We start from the raw sequence: 5,448 nt of genomic DNA, 5'->3' as shown, positions 1-5,448 counted from the left end.
CAGGCTCAGCGGCCATGGGTCACGGGCCCCGCCGCTCTGCGGCATGTGGGATCTTCCCGGACCGGGGCACGAACCTGTGTCCCCTGCATCGACAGGCGGACTCTCAACAACTGCGCCACCAGGGAAGCCCTCTCATGCATCTTTTAAGTTTGTCCCCAACCCTTTCTTAGAGATACAAGATTATACATTAAAGAATTTCCTATGAAATTTGTAGAATCCCACATTTCTTATTTATGTTTCCTAATTATAAAGGCAGTTTACCAATTTTAATTATTTTAGAATTTGGAGAAACAAATGCTGTTTTACATAGTCATTGAAATACATTTAAGAAACAATTTCTTTTCTGCAATGGGATCCAATCTGCAAATGGGAATAATACTACTAACCTCCAAAGGGATTATGAGGATTCAGTGAATGACTCAGGTAAAGCACCTGGCATATGGTAAGGGCTCAATAAGAGACAGCCATGGTTTTTACAACCCTGGTATCGGTGTTGCAGTCACATTAATTCATTCACATGACCTAAGACATTTCATCAAAGCATAGATCTTATGTTAGATATTTGTTATGTAAGATATTCCCCTAGAAAGAAGAGCAATTAAGTAGCTATTTCAAGTACTCAAAAGCCTTCTTTATATACAAATAAAAGAAGCATAAATACACTTTGCTAAAGAATTAAAAGTGCGTTATGGTGTACATCATATAATACGATCTTGTCAGATTTTAATTGCTCAGACACAATGCAAAAAATAATGATCTATACCACTGAAAGTACAAAAAGAAAGCATAGCTTTAACACAATGTTAAAAGAGTTTTTCAAAGACATAGATTCATTCCAAACATATTTTTAAACCCCAACCGCAGTGTTAGCTTGCAAAATATCTAATAAAAAAGAGTTCCCTGATTCCAGTCCTTTATGTTTCATGATCTGATGTTAGTTAATTTAAGAGATAAGAGCATGACTGATGTATAGTTTCTTTTCTAAACCTTTGATGTAGGTAAACATTCTAACTTCTTGCATTTAAGCAAAGTTATGTTCTACTTTTTATAACCCATTTGTAAAGTTTTCCAGGAAGTAGCAATCTGGTAGCAATTTCGGTCGTATTTATACTCACTGTCAGAGACACTGACCACACATCAGCTTAATGTATCAGGTCAAACACTTGGGAATGGCTACAGGACTTGCACATATAGATTTTGGGAGGAAATTATAAGCCTATAGGGCAGAGGTATCAAATGGGTTGCAATATCTAACAACAATTTCAAGTGTTTGCTGCCTGAATCGTTGTGTTGAGAAGGATTTTGAGGATGGAGGTAGTGCTCTGGGAGAAAGGGTAGATGCCTGCTGTGATGTAAAAGCAATGACTGGACTTCCCTGGTGGCATAGTGGTTAAGAATCCACCTGCCAACACAGGGGACACAGGTTCGATCCCTGGTCTGGGAAGATCCCACATGCCTCGGAGCAACTAAGCCCATGCGCCACAACTACTGAGCCTGCGCTCTAGAGTCCGTGAGGCACAACTACTGAGCCCGCGTGCTGCAACTACTGAAGCCTGCACACCTAGAGCCCGTGCTCCGCAACAAGAGAAGCCACTGCAGTGAGAAGCCCACACACTGCAACGAAGACCCAACACAGCCAAAAATAAATAAAAAATTAAAAAAAAAAAATGACTGCCCCTGGCAGCTGGAGGACGGACTGATTTGCCAGCTATGTTCTATTCTTGGGGTCTTACATGTGGCTCAAGGCAACTAGAGTTGGCATTGGGGTCCTACAAGCTCTTATCCCCGGAAAAACTTCTATGTATCTGCTTCATCCTCTCCCTGAAAACGAGCTCCCCCCAGCCCTCACCCATCCCCACTGTGTGCAGGGGGCAGGAGGTGCTGCCCTCACAGCCCTTGAGTTTACTGTCAGCAGTATGAGTAAGTAGCAGAAACTAACAGTGGCTCTTATTTGCAAAGAACAGAAGGTCTCTACTTAATTTAAGCAGAAAGAGAATTTAATTTTGGAAGTTCAGGGAATGAACAGGAGGATTGGTGGAGCAGGCTCAGGCAAGAACCAAGGGAGGTGGGGCAGAGTCCAGGTCCTGCCATAGGGATGGTCTGCTTAGGATGCAGGCACCAGCAGCACTGGACACTTGCTGCTCCTGGGCCCTCCCTACCCCTGGACACTCACCTTATGCCACTCACCCTGAACTCCACCACAACATCATGAATAACCTCTGAGTCACCTTTGTGTCACTCCCTCAAAATTCCAAATTCCAAGCTGGAGCCTGAAAGTAGGGGGTACTCAGATCAAAGGGCTACACTCCGGCTATTGGGAGAGGACTGGTTCTCAGAGTAGAGGACCTTGGGTTAAACAGACACCCTCAAAAGGTGTCCACTGCATGCTATATTCTGCAAGGTGGACAGCATGTGAGAAGATGCCAAGTGCCATCCAGCTTAGAAACTGCTGTCACAGAACAGAGTGATGAACCAAGTTGAGAGCAAGAAAGTCTGAAGTGATGGCAAAGGCTATCTAGGAACAGGCAGAGTGGTACCCGGGGAGCTAGAGCTGCTGACACTGGTAGGGACTTCGCTAGGTATAACAGGCCTGGGACAAAACTACAGGAGAACTAGGAAGAACTGAAGTCAGAAAAATAAACCTAGATGACGCCCAAGTAGATTCCAACAGCAAAGACTAGATTTCCAACAAATAGTCCCGGAGCTGGGGAGGCACACCAGGCACTGGGTAGAAATCTAAGATTGTAGACCAGGCAGGCAGTAAGTTAGACACTGGAGAGAGCAACAAAACAGGGCAAAACGATGGGCTGGATTTGCTGCAGCTCACATAAGATCACCGTTTCTTGTATCTATTCATTGTAGGAGGTGTCCTTACACATCCAGTGGAGTGCTTCTCTTAGACAGACCTTGCCCAGGTGAGCACCAGTCCTGGAGGTGATGAAACCATCAGAAATTGTACAGCATCTCACCACAGAGCTTGGCACAACAAGCCTAACATTCATGGATGGATACTTGCCTTTTGCTCGATTTTCCCTATCTTTGCTTAGAGGGCTCCTCATATTTGTTTGCCCTAATTGGCCAGGTGGAGGAGGCAAGGCTGAGGTGGTGTAGATAACCCGAGGCACCGTGACTTAAGGAGATCCAAGCTTTGAATGGTTATGGTGGAAGGCATTTGGGGGGGAGGGGGTGGTAGTGAGGATAGTCATTAAAGAGCAGAGACCAGTGCCTGCACCCTGTGTAGGACTGCAGGCTCTCTAGTTACCAGGAAGAGAAAATCATCATCACAGCCTCAGTGATGCAAGCAGCAACAGCAGCAGATGACTGACACAGGCGGGAGAGGTTTATTCCACACACAACCACTTCCTGGCAAAATCACATGTTCCAGGGTGAGAGGGAGTGGGCCCCAAGGAAACCCCAAATCCTTCAGACTTTCCACCAGTCAGATAATTGTAAGCATTAATAAGCTTAAATAAACAATGTGTTTCACTCTTGTAGGGACTTAACCTATTTCATTAATTTATTTCAAGCTTTCCCCTAGCTTTTTCATCCAGCAGACTCGCCCAGGGATTCCATGATTTAGGTTCCTTATCACTCCTTAACCCATACATACCAGACCTCCCTGCTGTGTGGGAGGGACACAGGGGTGTGCTTCTTCATTTGTCCTTTTCACAAATGAACAGATTTTCACTTGAAAGCAATTTCTATTATACCAAACTCAGTGAGGCTTTAGAGATTCTCTTTGTCCCGTTTGTTTTAAATACGCCTGGAAATAAGTGAGACTCCAGATTGAAAAATCTCCAGAATATTTACAGACTGAAGCTTGATGTTGTCAGACAAATATTCCGAAAGAGAAAACAGGGAATGAAGTAATAAAAAGAATTAAAATGAGGGTTAAGGGAAGAAAAGTGAAGATAAGTGAGTATAACAAAACATGTAGGATTTTGACATCCTCTCCCATCTTTAAAACTCCATACAGAACATCTCCAAAGCCACTTCATCCCTTGAACTGGAGTAAACTAGTATTTTTGAGTTAACTTTTTTGAGGCTGAGAGTTTAGGACAAAAAATACTATCTCTATTTTACACAGAAGTTTAGAAAAGTAGCAGCTCAAGGAATTTATTTTCTAGTTTAAAAAAAAAGCTAAATATAAATTTACATGAAAATTTTAATAACCAAGACAGTCAAGGGCAAATGAAGTTTTAGCAGCTAAATCATATAAAGCACGATGTTACCTTTTAGTTAATGTGAATGCCTACGCCTATATTTGGCTCATTCAGTGAGCTGAAAAAAAAATTTTTTCAAACCCTTATATGCACTTCCTAAGTTTCTAGAATACCCGAATACTGGCACATATGATTGTACCATTTCGTATTTGTCGAAGATGATTCTGAATTTCGCTAAAAACCACAAAGGAAACCAACAGTACCAACATTAATAGTTCTGATAACCCCACCAAAGAGGAAATACGAAGAGGAAGTTAATCTGAGAGTCTGTCAGGGCAGAAGTGATTTCAGCAGAAGACACTCAATATTCAGCCCTTCTGGACACTGGCTGATCCTCATTTTTTCCCAGGTCCTTCTGGACCTTCTGGACCCTCTTCCTTCTGCTTCAGCGGCTGGCTGCAAGGCCAGTAGGAAAGGTGCTCGGATTCAGATGAGCAGGATTCTAGTTGTGGCTGCTCCACGTTCGTTGGGGTGGCAGCCTCAGTTTCCACAGCTGTCAAACGGGACAATAACACCTGCCCCAGTTCCTCCTCTGGGACGTTGCCAGCATCGCCTAAGTACACGCTGTCCCAAGACAAGCCAAAGCCACCATTACTGGGAGAGTCGCCAACAAAACTCGGCTTTGGTTCCCTCTCCCGGCAAGGCTGGTTCGACCTACAGTCAACAGGAAGCTCCTGGGGCTGGGACAGGATCCCTGGATCGGAAGGAGGCCAGACGCGAGCGTTTCTGGACGGCGATCAGGCTGGTGATGAGGGTGTTAGTAACACCCCCGTGGCTGGGCTGAGATTTTACTATGCACGACAAAGGGTGCGGAAGCATAGTTCTGAAGAGCAAACAGCCAACCCCCCAAACTCCTATACTCCCCCACGAAAACAAAGCCCTCGGCACTACAGAGAGCGGGGCGAGAGGAAAGGAGAAAGGCCGAGGCACCCCACCCTATCTTCCGCGGCAGCCGAGCCGCAGATTCCGCGCGTGGGGAGGGGGCGCTGTGGGCCTGCTTTCAGTGTGGAGAAGCGCCTCCTCCCCACGCCCCCTCAGCCTGCACCGCCTCGGGAATCCGCCCCAGACCCCGCCGCCATGTTGGGTCGGGATTAGTGACTCGATCTCGCCGCCGACCGGGACAGCTGGAGGGCGGCCCGCAACCCGAGGGGGCGCGCGCCGGCGTCGGAAGGCGAGGTCGCGGGAGCCCGGTCGGGCGCGGCACGAGTTCCGGTGAGCGGGCGGC

General features: G+C 46.1%; 1 protein-coding gene across 1 annotated transcript in view; it reads left to right on the top strand.

Annotated features, from left to right (window-relative positions):
* Nucleotides 1–5,385: 5,385 nt before the first annotated feature.
* YES1 (YES proto-oncogene 1, Src family tyrosine kinase) overlaps nucleotides 5,386–5,448 on the top strand; it is a 78,042-nt gene continuing 77,979 nt past the window's right edge. Inside the window, exon 1 of the mRNA XM_024757918.1 lies at nucleotides 5,386–5,435. The gene's annotated coding sequence lies outside the window, so the exon portion shown is untranslated. The remainder of the gene's footprint in view (nucleotides 5,436–5,448) is intronic.

This window comes from Neophocaena asiaeorientalis, unplaced genomic scaffold, assembly GCF_003031525.2.
Source record: "Neophocaena asiaeorientalis asiaeorientalis breed wild unplaced genomic scaffold, Neophocaena_asiaeorientalis_V1.1 scaffold142, whole genome shotgun sequence".
In the NCBI taxonomy this organism is placed as follows: Eukaryota; Metazoa; Chordata; class Mammalia; order Artiodactyla; family Phocoenidae; genus Neophocaena; species Neophocaena asiaeorientalis.
This window is presented reverse-complemented; position numbering and strand designations above follow the sequence as displayed.